General features: G+C 38.4%; 1 protein-coding gene across 7 annotated transcripts in view; it reads right to left on the bottom strand.

Moving 5' to 3' along the window:
* Positions 1-23860, bottom strand: part of afdna (afadin, adherens junction formation factor a) — a 310032-nt gene that overhangs the window by 258977 nt on the left and 27195 nt on the right. The window contains exon 1 of one of the 7 annotated variants that reach the window (XM_069932151.1): positions 8126-8215. The exons of the other annotated variants lie outside the window; for them this stretch is intronic. The gene's annotated coding sequence lies outside the window, so the exon portion shown is untranslated. Of the gene's footprint in view, positions 1-8125; positions 8216-23860 lie in introns of those variants that run through there. 7 annotated transcript variants of the gene reach the window in all.

Below are 23860 nucleotides of genomic sequence, written 5' to 3'. Positions count from 1 at the left end.
TGAGCTATGAAAGGAGATTAGCTAACAATATTAAAAATGATATTAAGAGCTTTTTCAAATATATAAGAAATAAAAGAGAGACACATGTTGACATAGGACCATTAGAAAACGATGCTGGGAAAATTGCAATGGGTTATAAAGAGATGGCAGAGGAGTTTAATCAATATTTTGCATCTGTCTTCATCGTGGAAGACATTAGTAATATCCCCGACAGACAGAGGCTTCAGGGAATAGTTAGATTCAGTTAGGGTTACTAGAGAAATTGTGCTAGGCAAACTAAACAGATGAAAGATTGATAAATCTCCTGGGCATCCGTGGGTTTTGAAAGAGGTGGCTTTGGAGATTGTAGATCCATTGGTAATGATCTTCTAGAAATCGATAGAATCTGGAGAGATTCCAGAGGATTGGAAGGTCGCAAATGTGGTTCCGCTGTTTAAGAAAGGTGGGAGACAGAAAAAAGGAAACTATATTGACATCAGTGGTTGGGAAGATATTAGGGTCGATCCTCAAGGATGAGGTGAATAAATACCTAGAGATGCAATGACAGGATAGGCCCAAGTCAGCATGGTTTTTTAAAGGGTAGATCCTGCCTGACCAACCTATTCGTTTTTTGAAGAAATCTCAAATAGGATACACAAAGGAGAGGCTGTGGATGTTATCTATTTAGATTTTCAAAAGGCTTTCGATAAGGTGCCGCATATTAGGCTGTAAATAAGATGAGGGCCCACAGAATTACAGGGAAGTTATTAAATTGGATAGAGAAGTGGGGCTGATAGGCAGGAAGCAAAGGGTTGAAATTTAGGGTTCTTGTTCTGGATGGCTGCCTGTAACTAGTGGTATTCTGTCAGTATTGGGGTCGCTGCTGTTTACAATTTATATTAATGACTTGGATTGTGGTATAAATGGTTTTGTGGCCAAATTTGTGATGACACCAAGATAGGTGGCAGAGCAGGAAGTGTAGTAGAAACCGTAAAGTTGCAGAAGGATATAGACAGATTAGGAAATGGTGCAAAATTATGGCAGATGAGACTCAACATAGAGAAATGTACAGCTGTACACTTTGGCTGTGGAAACAAACAGGCAGAATACTGTTTGGATGAGGTGAAAATTCAGACCTCGGATGTGCAAAGGGACCCGGGCGTCCTCGTGCAAGGAAACCTAAAAGTTAATCACCAGATGAAATTGGTAGTGAAGAAAGTGAATGTTATGTTGGCATTCATTTCAAGAGGAATAGTGTTGATGTGATGCTATGTGGCACTGTTGAGGCCTTATTTGGAGTATTGTGTGCAGTTTTGGGGCCCCTATCTTAGAAAGGATGTGATGTTGAAGATGGTGCAGAGGAGATTTACTTGGATGATTCCCGGAATGCAAGGGCTAACATACGAGGAGAGTTTGGCTGCTCTTGGGTTGTATTCATTGGAGTATATGGGAATGAGAGGAAATCTCAGAGGCTTTTCATATTTTGAAAGGTTTAGATAGGGTGGATGCGGGCAAGATGTTTCCCTTGGTGGGTGAATCAAGGACAAGGGGTCATAGTCTGAAAATTAGAGGCTATCCATATAAAAGAGATTAGAAAGAACTTCTTCAGCCAGAGGGTCGTGGATCTGTGGAACTCGTTACCGCATACAGCAGTGGAAGCGAGATCACTGGGAGTATTTAAACAAGAAATAGACAAGTGTCTCATTAGTAAGGGCTTCAAGGGATATGGGGAAAAGACCGGAAACTGGAACTAGTCTAGAGTAGCTTAGTGTAGTTTTACAGAACAGACTCAATGGGCCGAGTGGCCTGCTTCTGTTCCTTGATCTTGTGAATATCACCCCTCAGCCTCCTATACTCCAGAGAAGACCTATCCAGTCTTTCCTCATAATTCAAGCCCTCCAGGCCCAGTAAGAGCCTTGTGAATATTTTACATGCAATTAGAACTAGAAAATATTCCAAGGGTGATTTTGTCAAAGTCTTGCACAGTTGTAACATAGCATCTCAACTCTGGCACTCAATCTTCTGACCAATGAAAGTAAGCATGGTAAACACATTCTTCACCACCCTGTGTGTCATTGGGCAAGTCTTGGCCTTGTTAAACTGACAACATCCTGGATTTGCCAGAGTTAAATTGCATTTGCCATTCCTTGCCCATTTCCCAAGTTGATCTTGATTCTGTTGAAATCTCACATAACCTTCACTGTCCATTTTAATGGACTTTGTAGCAAGTGTCAGCTACAAACCTAAGACTATATAAACTACATTCTCATCCAAACGTTTAACAGATGGACAACATTAGATCCAGCATCAATTTGTGAGATACACTGTTGGTCACAAGCCTCCAATCTAAAAATCAACCCTCCACTACCACCAAGCTTATTTTGTGTTTGATTGATCTCATGTGATCCAACCTTCTGGATCAACCTACCTTATAGAAATGAGGTGAAAAAAGGGAACAAGCATGATATTGAGGAAACAATGAAGTTGAAAAATTCAATATTCATTTGAGATGTTTGCACAAATCCAGATAGAAACTTTGTTGCTAATCCTCCAGTTTGCTTAGGGCCTCACTCTAGTAGAGGCAGAACCTTAAGGCATGCAGACAGACAAATCAGAATTGGAGTGGGAATGCCACTATAATTCTCAATCCAGCTTATAGATGATACTTTCCAGGTTCTAATATTTCCTAATTTCAAAATGTGACATCTTCAAGGAAACATGGGTTATCTTATTAATCCAATAAACCAAACTTCGTAGACGCAGCTTTAAATCATTGATAAAACAGATTATATAGGTTCGCATTAAGATTTTCATAACAATGAATAAACAAAGCATATACTGTATTTAAAGATATAATGATATTCAATTTTAAAGAGATATACAAGAAATAAGACAAATTTAATGAAAATGATCTTGAGCTCATGTCCCCTTCATAGTTCGTTGAAGAATGAGATGCAAGCTCTTAGTCTGCACAGATATTATGACATATTACATCATAGTCACTATGGTAACACTACAAACAATACTTTTCTTAGAGACAAGCACAAAATGAACCAAGAATCAAAAACAAGGTTTTAACCTTTATATTCCAGCCCCTAATTATCATAATGGACATTAATGGCTAATACATAATAATTACTGTTACAGATACAAAAGTAAATATGGTAAGTATAAGATTAGAAATAAAAAAAACTTTCTGCATCTTGTAAAAGACAGATTTTAGTAATATGTCAATTTAAGTAATCAATCTTGGTTTTAATCCGCACTTGCCGAACGAAACCTCTCTTATCCGGAACTGTATCCACTATTTTCCCCAGCAACCAAGAATTTCTCATTACAATGTCTCCGCATACAAAATTGCGTTTAGCTTTCGACCATTTTTGTCTCTTGTAATAATGAAAGATATTCTTTAACCCTTTGTTTCCAAAATATATCCGCAATAAATTCCACGTTTCTATCTGCGTCTTTCATAAATATCTTCTTCTTGAAAATGACCCAAAGGCATTAAAGGTTTAGATTTAAGTAGTAATAGATGATTTAGTGCAAGAGCCTCGATGTAATTTGTATCAACAGAAATTTTAGTTATTAGACTATTTAAAATAGCTTCGATTTCACCCACTGTCTGAAGATCATTGAGTATTTGACTATTCAAAATGGAATTAAGAATTTTGTTGATTGATCTAATCATTCTTTCCCACACAGTTCCATGATGTGATCCTGTGGATGGGTTAAATATCCAACTAATTTCTTTCTGAGGTAATGCATCATAAATTTGATGTTGATTCCAATTTTGAATTGCTTTTCATAACTCTAATTGAGCTCCTGTAAAGTTAGATCCATTATCAGAACTTAATTCCTTTACTTGATCAGGTCTGGTAATAAAACTGCTGACTTCAAAATTTTATAATATTTTAAGACTCATCCAATCTTGTGTGATGGAATCTGGTATAGTTTCATCCTATCCAAATTTTCTATTGCACAATTCTTGCAGAATTTTCCTGGCTATTTCCTGCCAATATTCCCAAAGGATCATTTTTTGAGCTTGCGATCGAAAGAATACTTACAAAGGCAGTTCTTTCAAAACAATTTTGAATTTGAAAACTTCAGAATGAACACACCATGCCACTTCTAGAATTCTTTCGACAGGTAGAACATCACAATCCAAATCAAGATGTTTTATCTCCTTTACTCTTTCTGCCTCAGGAATAACAGCCAACACATCTTGACTGTTGCTAATCCATTTTGTAAGGAAGAAACCTTCTTTATTACAGATCTCTTTTAACTCATAATAAAGATCTATTGTTTCTTTGGCTGAAACCACTGAAGTAAGACATACATCAACGTATAAATTATTTCTGGTGACGCTTATAGCATGAGAACTAAATTGCTCTTCATTCCAAGGATCCGCATTGATGCCATCACTTATAGCTCAAGGTTCTAAACCTATGGCACCAATTCAAGATCCGTTTTTTTCGTTTATAACGAGACAACCAGTCATAATCCATGGTGGACAAGATAATATATAACTCATAGCAAAGCACAATGAAATCTCTGCTATGTTAGCACAGTAACAAGGTTCATATGGTTTACTAAGAAGGAAATTCCAGTTTTTAAATGGAGACCAATTACAATATCTAATGTTCATGAAATCTTTTGAACTCACATTGAAAGTAATACTATAAATGCTAAAGATCGTCTGTATTACCTGGAACAGTATACTAGAGGGCAGGTGAAGAAGTGAGTCAAAAGTTGCCAATATATGAATCCAGACCAAGGTTTTAAAGGGGCAAAAAAATTATTGCATCATCATTATGGCAATGAACATAAAATCGCAAGGGTCGACATAGATAAGATTCTTTCTTGGTCATCAATAAAATCAGAGGGCACAAAGGCTTTACAAGCATGTGCACTCTTTCTGAGAGGATGTAGTAAGGCAATGGGAAGTAGTGTACATTTGCAAGAGCTGAATTTGCTTGCCAATTTGGTCATTATTGTAAATAAATTACCCTATAAGCTGAAGAATTTATGGAGAACCAAAGTTACAGAGCTAAAGATGCTTCCCGGAAAGGACACCACTTTTGAGGATGTTGTACAATTTTTGGAATGGCAAGTATATGTTTACATCATATGAGTATTTAAGGATACTTCAATAGTTCCTAAAGATGTAAAGAACTCTAAATCATTGTCTTAACAGAACCCAAAGGAAAGTACCTTTGTTACTGCTGTGTCAGAAGCAAGAACAAGGAAACAAAGGAAAAGGAAGATCAGACTCTTTATGAAAGCTGTTTGTATTGCAAAGCATGCTTTACAAAAAAGTCATATGACTTTTTCTCCAATTGTGAACAAGAAATTAACCTTTTTAAAGAAGAATGAATTATGTTTTAGATGCTTGTGTAAAGGACACATTAGTAAAACGTAATAAGTGATATATGCAGTTTAAAACATCCCAAGTTACTGCATACTCAACGAAGTAAAGTTGAGAAGGATGTCAAACAATATGAATCCAAGACTAACGTGATAGTCAAAGAGAATGCTTCGGCTTCAGTTCAGACAAACATTCTTACTGTGGCCAGTGACAAAGTTCACTCAATAATTCCTGTACAGGTTAAAGCAAAAAAAGGGGAGCTTCAGACTGAAGATCAATGCATTTCTTGATCCAGGAAGTACCACATCATTTTGTATCGTTGAATTAATGAATAAACTTAATCTTCGTGGTAAAAGATCACAGATTTTGTTAAAGATTATGAATGATAAAAAGAACATTGAAACTAATATAGTTTTAGGTTTACAAATTACTGGATTGAATAGCAATTAAATTTGAGAGCTTCCAAGTGTATATATTCAGAAGACTATGCCTATGAATAAGGAAAATTATTCCTTATCAGGATGAAATCAATTAGTGGGATCATCTAAAAGACGTTTGCTTACCCAAGATTGATGCCAAAATCGAGGTTAATTGGATAAGATGTACCAAAAGCTCTCAAACCTCTAAAAGTAATAAGGAGTCAAAATTGACACACCTCATGCTGTGAGAACACTGTGTGGATGGACAATTAATGGACTATTAGGAGGAAAAATGAATAATCAGGACAAGTTAAATGTAAATGTCAACAGAATTTCAGTTGTCAAACTTAATGATCTGTGGGAACAGTTTAAAATCGATTTTCCTGCATGTCTCACAGATAGTAAAGAACCGTCAAAGGAGGACAAGCAGTTTCTAGATTTAGTTTCAAATTCTGTTAAACATGTTGGTCATTACTGAAAAGCATTACCTTTGAAGAAAAGAGAAATTTGTATGCCAGTGTATGTTGAATTTGAAAAGAAAATTCAAGAGAAATTCTTCTTTTAATTTGGAATATACCAATGTCATGCTGGACATGGAAGGCATCAGAAGATATCCTGAAATGTAAAGATGGTAGAAAATGATATTTATTTCATCATCCACAAAACAAGAAACTACACATAGTATTTGATTGTGGAGCATCACTTCAAGGAGTTTCATTGAATTCTCAACTTCTACAAGGTCCAGACTTAACCAGTACTTTAATAGGTGTTTTGATAAGATTTTGTAAAGAGCCTATTGTAATTGCTGCAGATAATGAAGCAATGTTTCATCAAGTGAAAGTACCATCAGAAGATCGTGATTTTCTACGATTGTTATGGTGGCCTAATGGCAATTACAGTAAATTACAGCAAATTTTGCTCTCAGGAAATGTGCTGAAGATAATGAAGATCAATTTAGTTCTCAAGCTAAAAGGATTTTCAGAAATAATTTCTATGTTGACAATTGTCTTACTTCAGTGGTTTCAGAAAAAGAAGCAATAGATCTTTATCATGAGTTAAAAGAGATCTGTAATAAAAGAGGTTTCTTCCTTACGAAATGAATTAGCAACATCGAGATGTGTTGGTGCTGATTCTTCATTTCAACTCCTTGCCTCAGGTGCTGATTCTTCATTTCAGCTTCCATATCTTCTAAAGCATACCTTTTCTTCAACCACTGTTATGCACAGACAGTAGCCAAGTCTGCTTGCTCCTTAGCATGCATAACCAATATGCTTGAAGCATGCGAAGCTGCACTTGCTCTAGATGCCTTTGAAAACTATTAACCTTGGAAATACTATAATCGGGATTCACATTTGAACTTTCAGATACCGCTGATTGAATCTCTATCTTCCGCATTTCGCTTGGTACAGCACAAGTAAGACTTTGCCACATAAATTCATCTGTTCCAGTTCCACTAATCTTTAAGTCAGCTAATGAGGTCTGCAGTGCCTTATCAAAGTCTTCTTTTTGCTTGGTAATTGAAGCCGCTCCTCTTTAATGGCTGGCTTCAATCTCCTACTGACTGTTGTCGGTCTGCCTTGCTGGCTCACACACAATCAAATAGTTCTTTGAGAGGAGCTCTTTGCTCGAGGTCTTTAGCCCGACGAGACATTTTATCCACCTTGGGCTCTTCATACTGCAATCTGGCTTCTCCTGGTTCCCGGGAACTGTAAACAAATTTGTATCTTGCGTGGTCCCTTTAAAAGAATTTCCCTACATTGTCTTGAATCTGTGAATATGCACACAAGCTTCCTTGTCTCTGGTTGTTTATAACTGTTAAGAACAAGTTCTTCTGGGCTTCCTTCCAGATTGTGCAAACCAGAGCTGTATCTAATCTTTCCAAGGTCACTGGTGTCTTCCAAGACATTAGCTTGGTTTCAAACTGCATATTTCACAGACTACAGACAGATTTTCACAGAATTGGAATATTCTATTGTTACAGCGAGAATGTCTCTTTGTTTTTACAAGTTGAGTTCTTTTAGACAAATTTCCAAACAAAGTTCACAATTATAATTTTCTTTGAATCAAAATACAGATGACACTTTCCAGGTTCTAATATTTCCTAATTTCAAAATGTGTCATCTTCAAGGAAATGTGGGCTACGATATTCCGAATTATCTTATTAATCCAATAAACCAAACTTCTTAGATGTAGCTTTAATTCATTGATAAAACAGACAAACATTTTGCAAAACTTCGCATTAAGATTTTCATAACAATGAAAAAAACAAAGCATATACTGCATTTAAAGATATAACTATATTCAACTTTAAAGAGATATACAAGAAATAAGACGAATTCAAAGAAAATTATCTCGAACTCACGTCTCCTTCATAGTTCGTTTCACACGAGAAGAAATTAAGAAAGTTCTGAACACTCTGCAGGCTAATATGTCTCTGTGGGAGGATGGGTTCCCACCAAGATTCTATAGACAGTTTAAGGATCTGTTGATGTCTTTTATAATGGATGTGTTATACCGGGGCAGTGGAGATTCAGAATCTCCTGGACTCTTTTTCAACAGCTATTATTGACAAAAGCATTAGCCAATAGACTGGGACAATATTTACCTAAATTGATACATACAGATCAAATGGGATTTATTAAAGGAAGACACTCTTCAAATTGTCTTGGTAGGCTATTTAATATAATACATATGGCTAAATCAAAATTGAATTTCAGTATAATACTTTCCTTCTACCTGGAAAAAGCATTCAACCGTTTAGAATGGCCTTTTTTAAAAAATTTAAAACGTTGGAGAAATTTGGAATAGGTAAAACATTAATAAATTGGATAAAAACTCTCTACCATAAACCCAAGCCAAAATTATAACTAATAGTCAAATGTCAGCGGTTTTCCCTCTGAATAGATCGAGTGTGCCCACTGTCCCCAGCATTTTTTCTCCTTCTGATTGAACTGCTGGCGAAGATGACAAGGAGAGATTCAGATATTAAAGGCTTCAAAGTTGGACATAAAATCAGCCTATTTGCTGATGATGTGATACTATATTTATCTGACCCAGCTGAGTCTTTGGAGAAATTAAAAACAACAGTAGAAAAAAAATGGAACAGTTTCAGATTATAAAATTAACAATGATAAAATAATACCATTGATAATACCATTGATGAACTTTGATTATGAAAGATATCAAAAAGAAAGTCAAGTTAAATGGAAAGTAGATGGAATTAAATACTTAGGAATAATCAATAATTTAATTTGTACAATTTAAATTATACTCCCGTTAGGGAAAAATTTGCAGAAATAGAAAGACTAGCCAACTACTTTGGTGGGAAGGGGAGGGGGCACAAAGGATCATGAGAGTGGTGCTGATAAGCTCTGAGAATTCAAGTCTGTTGGTTGGTTCAACTCATTCACAGTTTCTCTGTGGTTTTTTCTTTTGTTCACTGCACAGCAAACTGACCACAGTGGTGTCCCTGATGGTCCAAAGTGGCATTTTGGACCCACAATGAATGACTTGAGTGCACAGAATGCAATCTCGCTGAAGCTGCCAACCTTTCTGACCTCACAGCTGCTAGTCTGGTTTGAATAGTCTATGGCCAAGTTTCAGGTCAGGCACATCTCCGCAGACTCCACAAGATATATTACCATTTGATCAGTTCACTGGACCAGGAGACTGCTGGACAAATCATCAACTTCTTACATCAGCCACTAGCTGCCAACTGGTATGAGGCAATTTAGGCACTCCTTATCTACAACTTGACCAACCAGCAACTGTTCCAGCACTATGGCAGAGAGGTCAGCCTCCCAAACGTACAAACTGTTTATGAACTGTGGATTCGGCATCTCCGAACACCGGTTCTGGGGGGGTGAGGGTGGGGGAGTCATGTAGCGAACCGAGTCATGGAGGTGCAGGCTCTCTGGGCTGACATCACTATTGTCCCGGTGGGAGGGGCCAAAAATTATCATGATGCTGATAAGCTCTGAGAGTTCCATAAAAGTAAGTTGGTTGGATCAACTCATTCACAGCTTGTGTAATTTATTTTTTCCCCTTTGCTGCCCAGCACATCGACCACAATATTGTGATATTGAAAATTTTATGTACATTGATGAAAAATCAAAATATTAAAAAAGGAATTGTTGGATTTCATTGAAAGGCAAGTGGACATTGCCACAGATCCAGTGTATGGAAATATCAAAGACACTCAAGGGCCTATCTCACTGGTCTGGAGACTAGTTGGAGACCTGCTGGCGACTCGAGTATCCATGACATCTCCTGGAGACTAGCCGGGTCTCCGGGGAGTCGCCGGAAAATTGAACATGTTCAATTTTTCTGGAGACTTTTTCCAATCTCCAGCAGGTCTCCGCGACGTCTCCATCAGTCACGGCAACTAATGTTGCCCGCGACCTCTCTGCAGCATCGCCGCGACCTGCTGGAGACCAAGGAGACTGAGAAGAGGTCGTGGCAATGCCACGGAGACGTCTCCCCAGTCGCAGACAACATTAGTCGCCTCGACTGTTGGAGACGTCGCCCTGGTGTTGCCTTGGTAAGAACGCAAGCCGTGTTTTGGTCGTCCGAGTTGCCGCGACCGCGGCGATGTCTCCGCCAATGAGATACTACTGTTAGTGAGCAGACATTGAGGTCCAAAATTGAAAAAAAAGTTTATTTGCCACCAGTGTTAATGTTGCAATTAAGAAAATTGATACAGAAAATGAGAGTTTGTCTGCTGTAAAGAAATGTTTGTTCTGTAAAGCTATACATGCTTTGGAAATGTGTGCACAGTTGGAAAAGACGCCTAGTGAGAGAAAAAAAATTGCTTTGCTGAAGGAAAATGGAGTATGTTTTGGCTGTCTGTGTAAAGGGCACATCAGCAAAAACATTAAAAAGCAACTCAGCTGCGACATATGCAGACTAAAGCATCCCAAAATGCTACATATCTTCCAGGTAAAGAAGAATATGGAAAAGGAACTAACAGCAACAATAGCAGCAGCTGAAATCAGTGTTGTAGCCTCAGTACAGACAAATGGTCTTACTGGGGCCAGTGAGAATAACTGCAAACTTTTAATAGTAGCCAAGAAAGGGTACAATAGTGCATACTTATGCATTTCTTGACCTTAGCACTGTATCAATTTGTACTGTGGGGCTAATGAATAAGTTTAATCTTCAACAAAGAAGGTCAAAAATTATATTGAGAACTTTCGGTCAAGTTAAAAATCTTTGAAACCATTGTTGTTTTTTTTTGATTTTGGTGGGGGGGGGGGGGGGGTAAAATCACTGTACTAGATAGCGATGGTTTTTGTGAACTCCCAGGCATATATACTCAGAAGACTACGTCTGTGCACAAAGGAAACATTCCACATCAAAATGACTGATCCACGGACGCATTTGAAAAATGTTCATTTCTGCAAAATCAACTCAGAGATAGAGTTGCTAATTGGCTCAGGTACACCAAAAGCTCTGGAACCACTAGATATGATAAGGAGTGAGGGAAACAGACCTTACGCTGTCAGAACTATGTTGGTTGGACGATTAATGGAACTTTAGGAGGAAGAAATGAGGATGAGGATGAGTCAGCCATAAGTATCAACAAGATATCAATTGCTAAAGTTGAAGAGCTTTGGGAATAGCAGTTCAAGATGGACTTTCCTGAGTGCCTCATGGTCGACCAAGAACCCTCAAAGAAAGACCAGCAGTTCTTGAATTTGGTGTCAAAATCTGCCAAACTAGTTAATGATCATTACTGTATTGGATTACCTTTAAAGAAAATGGAATTTTGCATGCCTGATATTAGAAGCATTGTCGAACAACGTATACTGAATTTAAAGAGATTCAAGAAAGATTCTTCCTTTCATTCAGACTACACCAACTGTGTGTCTGACATGACATTTAAAGGTTATGCAGAGAAAGTACCAGATGATATCTCGCAACGTAGTGATAGCAAAAAAATAAATGGTACTTGCATCCTCAAAAGAAAAAAACCGAGTGGTGTTTGACTGTGGAGCAATCTTTTGGGGAGCTTCAGTAAATACTCAGCTCTTGACCAGTCTTAACTAGATTCTATAAAGAACCACCAGACGCATGTACCAAAAGAAGACCGTGACTTGTTATGATTCCTTTGGTGGCCTGATGTAGATTATAGTCAGAATATGGTAGAATACAGAATGACAGTGCATCTATTTGGAGCAACTAGGAAGTGTGTTGAGGACAATATGGAACAGTTTAGCTCTCAAGCTGTAAGCAACATCATAAATAACTTCTATGAAGATGACTGCTTCACTTCTACAGCTTCAGAAAAAGCCGCAATAGCTCTTTATCATGAGTTGTGAGTGATCTGTTTCAAGGGAGGCTTTCTACTTACCAAATGGATAAGTAACAGTTATCATGTGTTGGCTGCCATACCTGAAACAGAGAGGGCAAAAGAAACGAAGAATCTGGACTTAGACCATGACAAGTTTCCTGTCGAGAGGGTGTTCGGTGTACAATGGCGTGTTTGGCGTGACGTTTTGAAGGTCAAAATCATTTTGAAAGATTGACCTCAAACCAGAAGGGGGATTCTTTCAATAGTTCAATGCATGATCCCCTAGGAATATTGGCACCAGTACTCCTGACTGCCAAGAAAATCCTGCAAGATTTGTGTACGAAAAAGAATTGGTAGGGATGATGCGAAACCTGACTCCATTGTACAGGAATGGACATGTTGTATTCAGGATCTTCGCAAGCTGGACATCTTCAAGATTGACAGATGCTCCAAACCCACAAATTTTGGAACTGTGAGATCTGCTCAATTGCATCATTTTGTTGGTGCATGTGAAGATGGTTACGGAACTGTTAGTTACCTGTTACTGCATGATAACCAGGATCAGGTACATTATGAATTTGTAATTGGAAAGGCCAGAGTGGCTCCATTAAGGCCAATAGAATGGAGTTGACAGTTGCTTTCATGGCGAACAGAATGGACACAATGTTGAAAAGAGAGTTGCAGATAGAACTAACAGACTCAATATTTTGTACTGATAGCACCTCTGTGCTCAAATACCTATCAATAAAACCACAAGATTTTGAACTTTTATGGCTAACAGAATCACTGAAATCGATAAAAGTCTCACATCCAATACAGTGGAGAAAGGTTAGCGCAGTTAGCAATCCAGCTGACCTGGCTTCCCGAGGTTTGAAAGTTTAGTCTGTGGGTGTTGGGCCTCTGTTTCAGTAGTCTCAAAATCCTGATTAATTAGAAGAAATCTTACCAGAGGACCCTGAAATCAGGAGCATGACTGCAAATGCTGTTCAGGTAACGTCTGAACAAATGGATCCAGTTTCCCACTTAATCCATTATTTCTCATTCTGGAATTGTTTGTAAAATACAACTGCATGGATGCTCAGGTTTAACCACTTCTGTATCATAGTAGAAAGAGAAAACAAACAAGCAGTGTTCTTACTCAGCCTCATCCTGAAAATATCCATTAAAGAGATCACAAAAAGAGACAGAAAAGCTTGAGACACAAGAAAACAGTTGTCTCACAGTTGAAGGAGATAATCTGCTTTTGCCAGAGGAAGAGATTTGCAGATGAAATTTCAAGTCTAAGAAAGGGAATGAATATTAAAAGGACAAGCCACATTTGTAAACTCAACCCCATTGTGGAGAATGGTGCATTAAGAGTTGGTGGGTGACTTAGCAGAGCAGCAATGCCAGAAGAGGCGAAACATCCTGTCATATTAGCCAAGGATTTTTACATCTCTGATTTGATTCTTTGGCATATTCATGAAGAGGTGGCCCATGGTGGTGGCAACCATGTTTTCCAAACTATACCAAAAATATTAAGATTCCTGGTACTGTGTTAATTAGAAAAATTGTATCGAAATGTGTTGTTTGTTGGTGTACAAATGCTACTCCTGGACAACTGATGGCAGATTTGCCCAGAGACAGAGTCTCTCCTGATGAATCGCTATTCACATATGTTAATTATTTTGGACCATTAGGAGTAAAGCATGGAGTGTTGTGAAATGCTATGGTTTTATTTTCACATATTTAACCATAATTCACATCGAAGTGGCATCAACACTTGACACAGGCTCCTTCATCAATGCCTTTGGCGTTTTATTCCCAGGCGTGGTCAGGTCAAAGAACTACGATCTGACAAAAGTTTTGTGGGGGCTCAACACGAGTTGAAGAAACCACTTAAGGACTGGAATCAAGGTCAGATTCATGATGCACTCATCCAGAAAGGAATTAATTGGATCTTCCATCTCCCTGCTGGCTCACACCATGGAGATCTATAGGAAAGATTGATTGCATCTGTGCGAAAAGTTCTCAATTCCATCATAAATGGACAGAATCTTAATGAGGTCTTCGCATAGTTCTACGCAAGTTGAAGCTATCCTCAATAGTCATCCAATCACCAAAGCTTCTACAGTTCCAAATGACCTTGAAGCATTTACCCCAAACCACCTTTTACTCCTCAAGACTAAGCCTTCGATGCCACCAGGGCCGTTTCAGAAGACATACATGATTGCAGCAGGTGGAAGCAAGTGCAATTTATTTTGGATTTGTTCTGGAAAAAATGGGTGAAAGAATATCTTCCCCTGTTGCAAGAGCGACAGAAATGGTCTACAATCAGGCACAATTTCATGCCTGGGGATGTTGGGATCATCATGGATGAACCCATCATGGAGCACCTCGAAATTCCTGGTTGAAGGGGAAGATTGTTGGTAACATTCAGGACAAAAGGGGGGGGGGGGGCGCGTGGCAAGATGGCGTAAGGAACAGACGTGCCTTCCAGTCCTCTCCTGACTCTAACTTATTGTTTTGTCTTTAAGTGCCCGTTAAAACTTTTTTTTAAAGTTTATAAATAGTATGAGGTGTTGAATTAATACCTAATGGTACATTTGTTTAAAAAAAGTAAAAGGAAACATCAAGATTGTTAAAAAATTATATTTTCCGAAATTATCTGAGCCTGCTTGTTTACAAAAAACCACGACTCAGCGTGAAATGGATCCAGGAAAACAAGCGAAGAATTCGGCCTTGGAGCTCCATTCTGATTCCGTAAGTCTTTCTGAAGGTCGTTTTCAGCTGCCTTTAGAACAAAGGGTTGGCCGGATGCCAGTATTTCAAACAACGTCTACTGAGACTTTGACTGCTGAATTAGCTGGGGCGCCACCAGTTGGAGAGTTAAAGAGTTGTTATTTGACTGCTATACCACCAGTTATAACAGCTCTTCCAGATACTGACGTAACGATGCTTTTAAAGGAGGTTTGGATCAAAGATAACCCTGATCATCAGCCTCCTGATGCTTCTGGGGGGGGTCTGTGGCAGGGGCTCTTACACGGAGTCAAACTGCAAGAAAAGCTACTAAATTAAAAGAAGGGATAGAAGGTCCTCTGATTCCACAAGAACAGCAGAATCCCACCATGTCTGGATCTACTGATGTTAATATACTTTTCAAGAGTCTTGAACATAAGATATTTTCTTCAATGATGCATTTAGGTGATTCTATGAATAATCTTACTTCTAAGATTAATGCATTGGTGGATGTCAATACTCAACAGATGGCTGATTATGGAGCTTTTAAAGTTGAAACTATTGAAAGACTTGAGATATGTGATCAAGGATTATCTGATGTACAAGATCAATTGCAAGATGTGAATAAAACAATTGAAACGTTACAGATTCAGAATAAAAATTTAGCAAAAAAGGTTGATTATTTGGAGAACCAATCCAGACGGAATAATGTGAAAATTGTCGGCTTGCCAGAAGGCATAGAAGGGTCAGATCCAAGAAAATTTTTCACTGAATGGATTCCACAAGTGTTGGGACAAGATAAGTTTTCTGAAGGTTTAATATTGGAACGGGCTCAAAGAGCTTTGAGAAGGAGACCTTTTTCAGGACAGAATCCAAGACCTGTTCTGGTTCGCTGTTTAAATTACTGTGATAGAGAGACTATTTTACGTATGGCTATTAGATATGCACAGCAAAACAAATCTCCTTTGATGGTTCAGAGTAATCGTGTTTTCTTCTATCCGGATTTGAGTCAGGAAATTATGTTTCAACGACGTGAATTTAATTCTGTGAAAGAATTATTGTGGAAAAAAGGACATAAGGCAACATTTAGATACCCTGCGGTACTGAAGATTTTTCAGGATGGATATCAACCAAAGTTCTTTGATAATCCTAAAGAAGCTATGGATTTTGCTCAGTCTTTACCAATTACGCAATTCCAGGAACGACGTAGTCCTCCACGGTCTCCAAAGAGGGCAGAGCTGCAAGAAGGGAATTTGATTTCTGGAAGAAATGGAAGAAACGGTGGTCGCAATGGCAAAGGAAACTCATTTAATAGATAAGGAACATTTGAAACTCAAACGTGAATGGGTTGGGCACGTTTTTTATTCTTCGTTTAATTCTAAGGCAAAAGGTGTGGTAATTTTGGTACATAAGAATCTACCATTTTAGTTACAGAGTGAAGAGAAAAATGGTGGAAGATTATTAAAATTAAATTGTACAATCTTTAATGAGGCATGGACTTTGCTTGATGTGTATGCTCCTAATGCTGAGGATACAGCTTTTGTTGTGGATATGTCTTTATTACTTGGACAATCATGTGATGTTGGGGGAGACTTGAATGTGGTGTTGGAGCCTTTATTGGATAAGTACTCAAGAGTAATTAAGAAGTCTAAGATGGCAATCCAAGTGATTAATATGATGGCAGATTTGAATTTAATTGATATTTGGCGAAGAGTTAATCCTATAGAGAAAGATTTTTCTTTTTATTCTTCGCGACATAATTCTTTTTCTAGAATTGATTATTTTTTAATATCAGCACATTTGCAGGATAGGGTTACATCTGTGGAGTATAAGGCTAGATTGGTTTCGGATCATTCATTATTATTAGAATATTTGAGTTCACAAGATGTTCAGAAAGCTTCAAGATGGAGATTTAATACTATGCTATTACGACGCGAATTTAATTCTGTGAAAGAACGGTTGTGGAAAAAAAGACATAGGGCAACATTCAGGTATTCTGCGGTACTGAAGATTTTTTAGGATGGAAATTAGCCAAAATTCTTTGACAATCCTAAAGAGGTTATGGACTTTGCTCAGTCTCTACAAATCATGCAGTTTCAGGAACGATGTAGTTCTTCAAGGTCTCCAAAGAGAGTAGAGATGTAAGGTGGGATCCAGATTTTTAAAAGAAATGGAAGCAATGGTGATCGAAGTGGTAACGTTGATTTAAAAAAAATAAATCTTTTATCTTTTTTTTGAAAAGAGTTTAAATAGTTTAAATAATGATGATAGTTTAATGAAATGGGAGTTGAGAGAGGGAACTGGGTGGGCACTAGTTTCCAGAAGTCATCAGCTACCTGTGAGTTATCTCACACCCAATATTTTGGGGGAGTTACCGCTTTGGGCGGTTTAAACAGGAGGAGGTAGTTGTGACCTCCGACCTGTTTTTTTTCTTTTTAATTTTTGGGTTAAGAAGTGAAGGGTTTTTTTTATTATTTTTTTTAAATAAATATTTTTTTTTTAACTCTTTTTGTTTTCTGATTATAATTGAGAGGGAATTAGGAGGTTTTTTTTCTCTCCTTTTTTTCTCTTTTTTTGGGGGGGATTTTTTCTCTTTTTTCTTTCTTTTTTAAGAGGATGATGTCACAGAAGATAATAAGTCAAAAATTGAGGATGTTGAATTAGATGAAGAGGAAGATGAGGGGAAAGGTGATAAGAAGAGAAAGAAGAAAATTAAGTACAAATACATTGAGGGAGAAGAGTTTAATAAAATTAAGTTAATTTCGATAGAGAATTTTGAAGATGTTATAAATGAAGAATATGGAGAATTTTATAAGAGTTTGAACTTTTCTTTTTTTTTCTTTTTTATATAAGGGGAGGGGAAGGGAATAAAAAGTTTATCTGATTGTTTTTCTAAGGGATGTTTTGTTCTCTCGATGAACTATAAAGGAAACTTGGTATTAATGGAAATTCTGTATTTATGTATTATTAATTATGATTTTTTGTATAACAGATATGTGGTTGATATATGATTTTAATATTTGAACTTAGTTTTAAAGTGGATTTCATTTGTTAAATACATGTATTATGTTTGATTTAAATATATGTTTAAGGGTATTATTTTAGTATTGATATTTTTTTGTTGTTAGTAATTTTTTTGTTTTTAAGTTTTATCTTTTTTTGTAAGTGGGGTTTTTTATTTTATTTACAACATTGTTAATTAATTCTTCACTCTTTATTTTGGGGGGAGGGTTGCACTAATTTTAAATTAGATGATTAATGTTGTGTTATAATTATTGGGGGGGTTAATTTGTGTAGTTTAATGATGTAGTATTCTAATTTTTATTATCTTATTTTTTATTATTTCTTTAAATGTAATTTTTATTTTATTCATGTCATAAAATTTTAAATAAAGTTTAAAAAAAAATTCAGGACAAAAGGGTTCAGATCTCTCTGAACAGACAGATTATCAAAATTTGTTTTTTTTAAATACAAGAAGCAGAAAGTTTTGGTAATTGACTTATTTTCTTTTAGATTTTATCCATATATACAATGATTTTTTGTACAAATCTTGATTTTTTTTCTTTGATGGTATGATGGTAGTTATTTTTAAACATAATAATTAGGGGCTGGTATTGTAGGAGTTAAATGTGCTTCATACTCGCCACTTGTCTGTCTGTGGCTTTTTTTTTGTTTAACATTTTTATACTGTCTCCAAGCAACATCTTTGCTTTAGGGTCATAACTAGTTTTCTCTGCTTGCTTGGGATATAAGAGTTCCTTTTGTTCTGCATACTGGATCATAAAAGCTTCTTCTGATCATTTCTATTGACTGTTTAACAACTTATAACGTTAACAATGTTTAATATTTTTTAATAAACTTTGGAAAACTCAACTTTAATACAAATTGTTTAAATGAGTCATAGACAACATTCTCTTACTATCCAAGCAATCATAATGGAAAGTAGTCGCTACAACTACGCAGTGGGTTTCTGACCCTCTGAATTCATCCAGCAGTGATTTTACACTTTCACTCAAATCAGCTTTCATTATTTTTTGGCTTACACTGTTCATTCTTTTTGTCATTTTATCTTTCCCATCACCCAGTTCATCATGGATCTCATTTTCTTTGCCTTTCCCCAGCTTTATACAAACAGAGAACAAATTTTTTTTTTTGCAATCAATTATGCCCTTCATACTATTGATAAATATAAACACACTATTGAACATTTAACAACTGCATAAGGTATGCTGAGGTCTCAACACAACTTGGATAAATTTATCACCCATTTGCATTAGACATGGGACTCAACACCCCACTGTGTAATTGGATCATAAATTTCCTCACCTCCAGACCACAAACAGTGAGGATTGGTAAGAACATCTCCTCCACAATCTCCATCAGTACCAGAGCACCACAGGGCTGTGTTCTTTGCCCCTTGCTATACCCACCTTATACCTTTGACTGTAGGGCTCGATACGACAACAACATCATTTACAAATTTTCTGATGATACCACAGCAGTGGATTGTATAAAAAAAAGATGATGAGTCAATATACAGAAGGTAGATTGAAAACTTGGATTAATGGTGCACCAACAACAACCTTGCACTCAATGTCACCAAAACTAAGGAGCTGATTGTTGACTTCAGGAAGGGAAAACCAGAGGTGTACGATCTAGTGATCATTGGGGGGGAATCAGAGGTGGAGAAGCTGAGCAAATTTAAGTTCTTGGGAGTCACTATCTCAAAGGACCCAACACCATAATGGCATCATGAAGAAAGCATGTCAGCGTTTCTATCAGGAGTTTGCGGAAGTTTGAGATTACACCAGAAACCCTAGTGTATTTCTATAGATGTGTGATGGAAAGTATGCTGACCACATGCTTCATGGTCTGATATGGGGACATCATTATCCCTGAGCTTAAAGCTCTCCAAAAGGTAGTGGACATAGCCCAGGACATCACAGGAAAAACCTTGCCCACTATCAAGAACATCACATGGAACACTGTGTCAGAGAGCAGCAGCAATTATCAAAGATCCACATCATCCAATATATGCTCTGTTCTCGCTGCTACCAAGAGGAAAGAAGTATAGATGCCACAAGACTTGCACCACCAAGTTCAGGAACAGCTGCTATCCCTCCACCATCAAACTCCTCAACAAGGTCTCATTCAAGGATTTTTACTTGCGCACATAGATTTTTTTAAATTCTTATTGTATTACACAGTTTGTTTACATTCATTATCTGTTTACAGTTATTTGTTTACATGTATACACTGTGTAGTTTTATTTTTGCACTATCAATAAGTGGTCATTCTGACTTTCCCACAGGAAAAAAAAGAATCTCAGGATTGTATGTGATGTCACGTATATACTCTGACATAAAAATCTGAATCTTGTGGAGGCATGAAACAATGTAGACTTTCTTTTCTACAATCACACATCAATTAAATTGGAACTTTGAATCATTCAATAATTTTAAGTACATTTTCAGTGAGATTGCACACCCTTTCCAGTTTTATTCCCCTCTTACGTTATGCCATTAGATTACATCCAATCAGTCGGTCTACAAAAAGATCTTTCATAGTGCAAAGAACTTGTTTGGTTAAATCCCCATTTACCTAAGGGAAGCATCTCCTGGTTCCCACCTACTTTTGTACTCCTACAAATATCTATTCCTCACCTGGGTTTTGCCCACTCCCCCAACATTCCATTTACAAATTGTCTGAAAAATAATCCTAAAAGAATGCTAGGTTCTGCCTGCCTGAATGTAATCACAAGCTCCAACAATCTTTCATCTACTTTTTTTTTTGAAAATTTTTCCTTACATGTAGTCATAGTTAAATGTAAAATGCAATTGTGGTGGCCCGCAATTGCGGAGATTGGACCGGCACATCGTGTGGCAGCAGACACGGACAGAGATCGCTAAAGCAACTCCCAGGACAACGAACTGGCAGAGGTAGAAGCTGGGGCAGCATCAGACCAACAGCCCTAAAATGGCATTGGTCAAGCTGTCGAGCTAACTCAGCAGAAACAGACTGTGGAAGAAGGGCATTCATGTGCATAGACATTCTCGCCCGCTATTGTTATTAATATGGATGACTCAGTCAATCAGCAAAAAAAAACTGCAGGAACTTGAACAGTATAAAAGAAGCCTTTCCAGCCCTAATAAATAAGTGAGCTTAACCTGCTGTGTGTGTGTGTGTGTGTGTGTGTGTGTGTGTGTGTGTGTGTGTGTGTGTGTGTGTGTGTGTGTGTGTGTGTGTGTGTGTGTTCTTTGTAGTGGTTGGCTACACAATATATCAAATAATCAAATATACCTCCATTATACATGAGGGTATAAAACCCAAACCATCCCCCCTTAACAAAACCCCAAGAAAAAAAATAACCATAGAAAAAAGAAATCTAGAAAAAAAATAGATAAAGTAAGAAAATCAATAGAAACCCGGATGCCAGAGGACACCTCTCACCACACAGCTCTGATCATTTGTATCTTTTAATACTTCCAAGGAGGTTAATGAGGTTTTCAAAGTTTAGGGAAAACATCTATAAATTAATTCTCACAATTTGTCGAGGTGCCATATTTTCAAAAATACATCATATTTATTTCTTAGATTGTAAGTAATCTTCTCAAGAGAAATGCAGCTATGTATTTCTGCATTCCATCGCTCCATTCCTAAATGAGTGTCTGATTTCCATGTCACTGCTATATATTTTCTTGCTCTTTCCTCTACTCTTAACATTAGCCTGCTTGTTTGGAGATCATAGTATATCTAATGATTGATTCTTTTCTGCTTGTCTCATAATATTTGACAAATCCAGACTGCACACTTTTATTCCAACTACCCATCATTCTGATTGTGCTGTAATGTATATATCATGTTTAGATTTGTACACATACAAAGAGAACAATTATCCCAAGACATCCTGAATCACAGGTACGGCCCCAGCTGGCATATTGTGTGCACTTTTAAATACTAAACTTTGGTAGAAAATTTAAGGACAGCAGATTTACAAGGTCTTTAAGATGCTACCAAGTCCATTCTTGTGCCACTAACTCCAACACTTTTTGACATTGTCACAGTATACTTGTAGACTACCTTAGCTTCATATTGTCACCAAGAAAACTTGTAGCTCTGATATGATGCAACATCATATTTCCTGCTTTGTTGTGTTTTGTTTCAGATTTCCAATACCTGCTTTTTATTGTTCAAAATATAAATATAGTTTAATTCTTGCAAAGGATTACTACATTGCTAATTTTCAAATGGAAAATATTCTGTACTGTGAACAGTAGTGAACAACTCAAGAAAAGAGCCAAAAATGGTGGTGGATTAACACTAAAGAGTTTAGACCACACATGTCAAACTCTGGCCCGCTGGCCAAATTTGGCCCACGATATAATTTGGCCCGCAAGATCATATCAAAAATGTATTAGAGGTGGCTCGCTGGCCGCGGCGGCAGTATAGCGCATGCACAGTAACCGCTGTGTCCCAGGGTGAGAAAGAGAGAGAAAAATCCTGGTCCTTGAAAAGTAGTGGTGGGTGGTTTTATAAACACGCTGTCGTGTCCCCCCACCCACCCCCCCACCGCAGCGCGACCTGGCTGGTGTCAGGGGAAGCCAAGGCCGCTTCCCAGCGGCCGGAACCCCAGTGGCACAGCGTTTTGTGGAGCTGCAGATGGAGTCAGGACGCCGGAGGGAAGATTGGGGCTCCCCGCCGGGCGATGGGGGCGCCGGCCGCCCTGCGCCTTCCCACCAGACCTGCGGCGGGTGCCCGGAGTACACGTGGAGAGCGAGGCTGGTCGGGCAGGTAGGGTGGAACCCCCCGCCAATCTCGGGAGTGGCGTGGGCTGGATCGGGAGTAGCCGCGCTCACCTGCTCCTCCACCGCTGACCGGGATCCCAGCGCGGTCCTGAGCGCGGAGACTGCCCTGGAAAGGTCCTGGGACACCGGCACGGAAAGAAGAGCAGGGTCCGTAGAACATTACAGATCAGAAACAGGCCCTCGGCCCTTTGACTCTACCTCGTGAAAACCCAACACTGGAGAAACTCAGCGGGTTAAACCGTATCCTTTATCCAGCAGAGAGGTACCTGACAATGTTTGGCCCTTGATCCCCCTCATCAATGTATGAGCGAAACTCTGGTTCTCGTAAAAACACCAGAAGGGAGAAACTCAGCAGGTCAAAGGGGGTCCGAGAGAAACTCAGCAGGTCAAAGGGGGGTCCGAGAGAAACTCAGCAGGTCAAAGGGGGTCCGAGAGAAACTCAGCAGGTCAAAGGGGGGTCCGAGAGAAACTCAGCAGGTCAAAGGGGGGTCTGAGAGAAACTCAGCAGGTCAAGGGGGAGGGGTCCGGGAGAAACTCAAAAGGCCAAGGGGAGGGGGTCTGGGAGAAACTCAGCAGGTCAAGGGGGGTCCGGCAGAAACTCAGCAGGTCAAGGGGGGTCCGGCAGAAACTCAGCAAGTCAAGGAGGGTCCGGCAGAAACTCAGGGGGGGCCTGACCTCGTCAGGACCGTTGCCCACTCCCCGCCCCCGCCGCAGGCCGACCCGCGACTCACAGTAACAGGGCCGCTGATCCGCCGAGATCCCGCCCTGCAGCTAGAGCCGATGCCCCCGCACTGTCGTTGTCCAACCTGATCGCCCGCAAACCCCGCCCTCCCGCACACAGGCCTGAGTAAGTATTATGAACTTTAATCTCAGGATAAAACGATCTTCCAATAGTTTCATGTCACCGTGATAAATATATTCCTGGTTAAAAATGGTCCTGCACCTGGATACAAGCTCATTAGGCATAAAACTTGAAAAGTGTGTAAATCAAAGGATATCTGTACCAATGGAAAAAGGGCATGGCAAATAACCCTGCTAAAGTTCATGCCCACAATCAGTCACCCATTTGATTGTTTCAGGAATCATGTTATTCTCCCACATTCTCAATAGCCCTCAGATTTTACTATTCGACAGCACACTAGCAACATTTGACAAATCCTCTATAGAGAAATATTATTTATTGAATATTTTATTTCTCATTTGTTAATGCTTCTGGAAAGAGTTTATCCAAAATTATTATTAAACATTTATTTTAATAAGAAGAAGTTTAACATTACATATG

Source organism: Narcine bancroftii, chromosome 4, assembly GCF_036971445.1.
Source record: "Narcine bancroftii isolate sNarBan1 chromosome 4, sNarBan1.hap1, whole genome shotgun sequence".
NCBI classification, from domain to species: domain Eukaryota; kingdom Metazoa; phylum Chordata; class Chondrichthyes; order Torpediniformes; family Narcinidae; genus Narcine; species Narcine bancroftii.
This window is presented reverse-complemented; position numbering and strand designations above follow the sequence as displayed.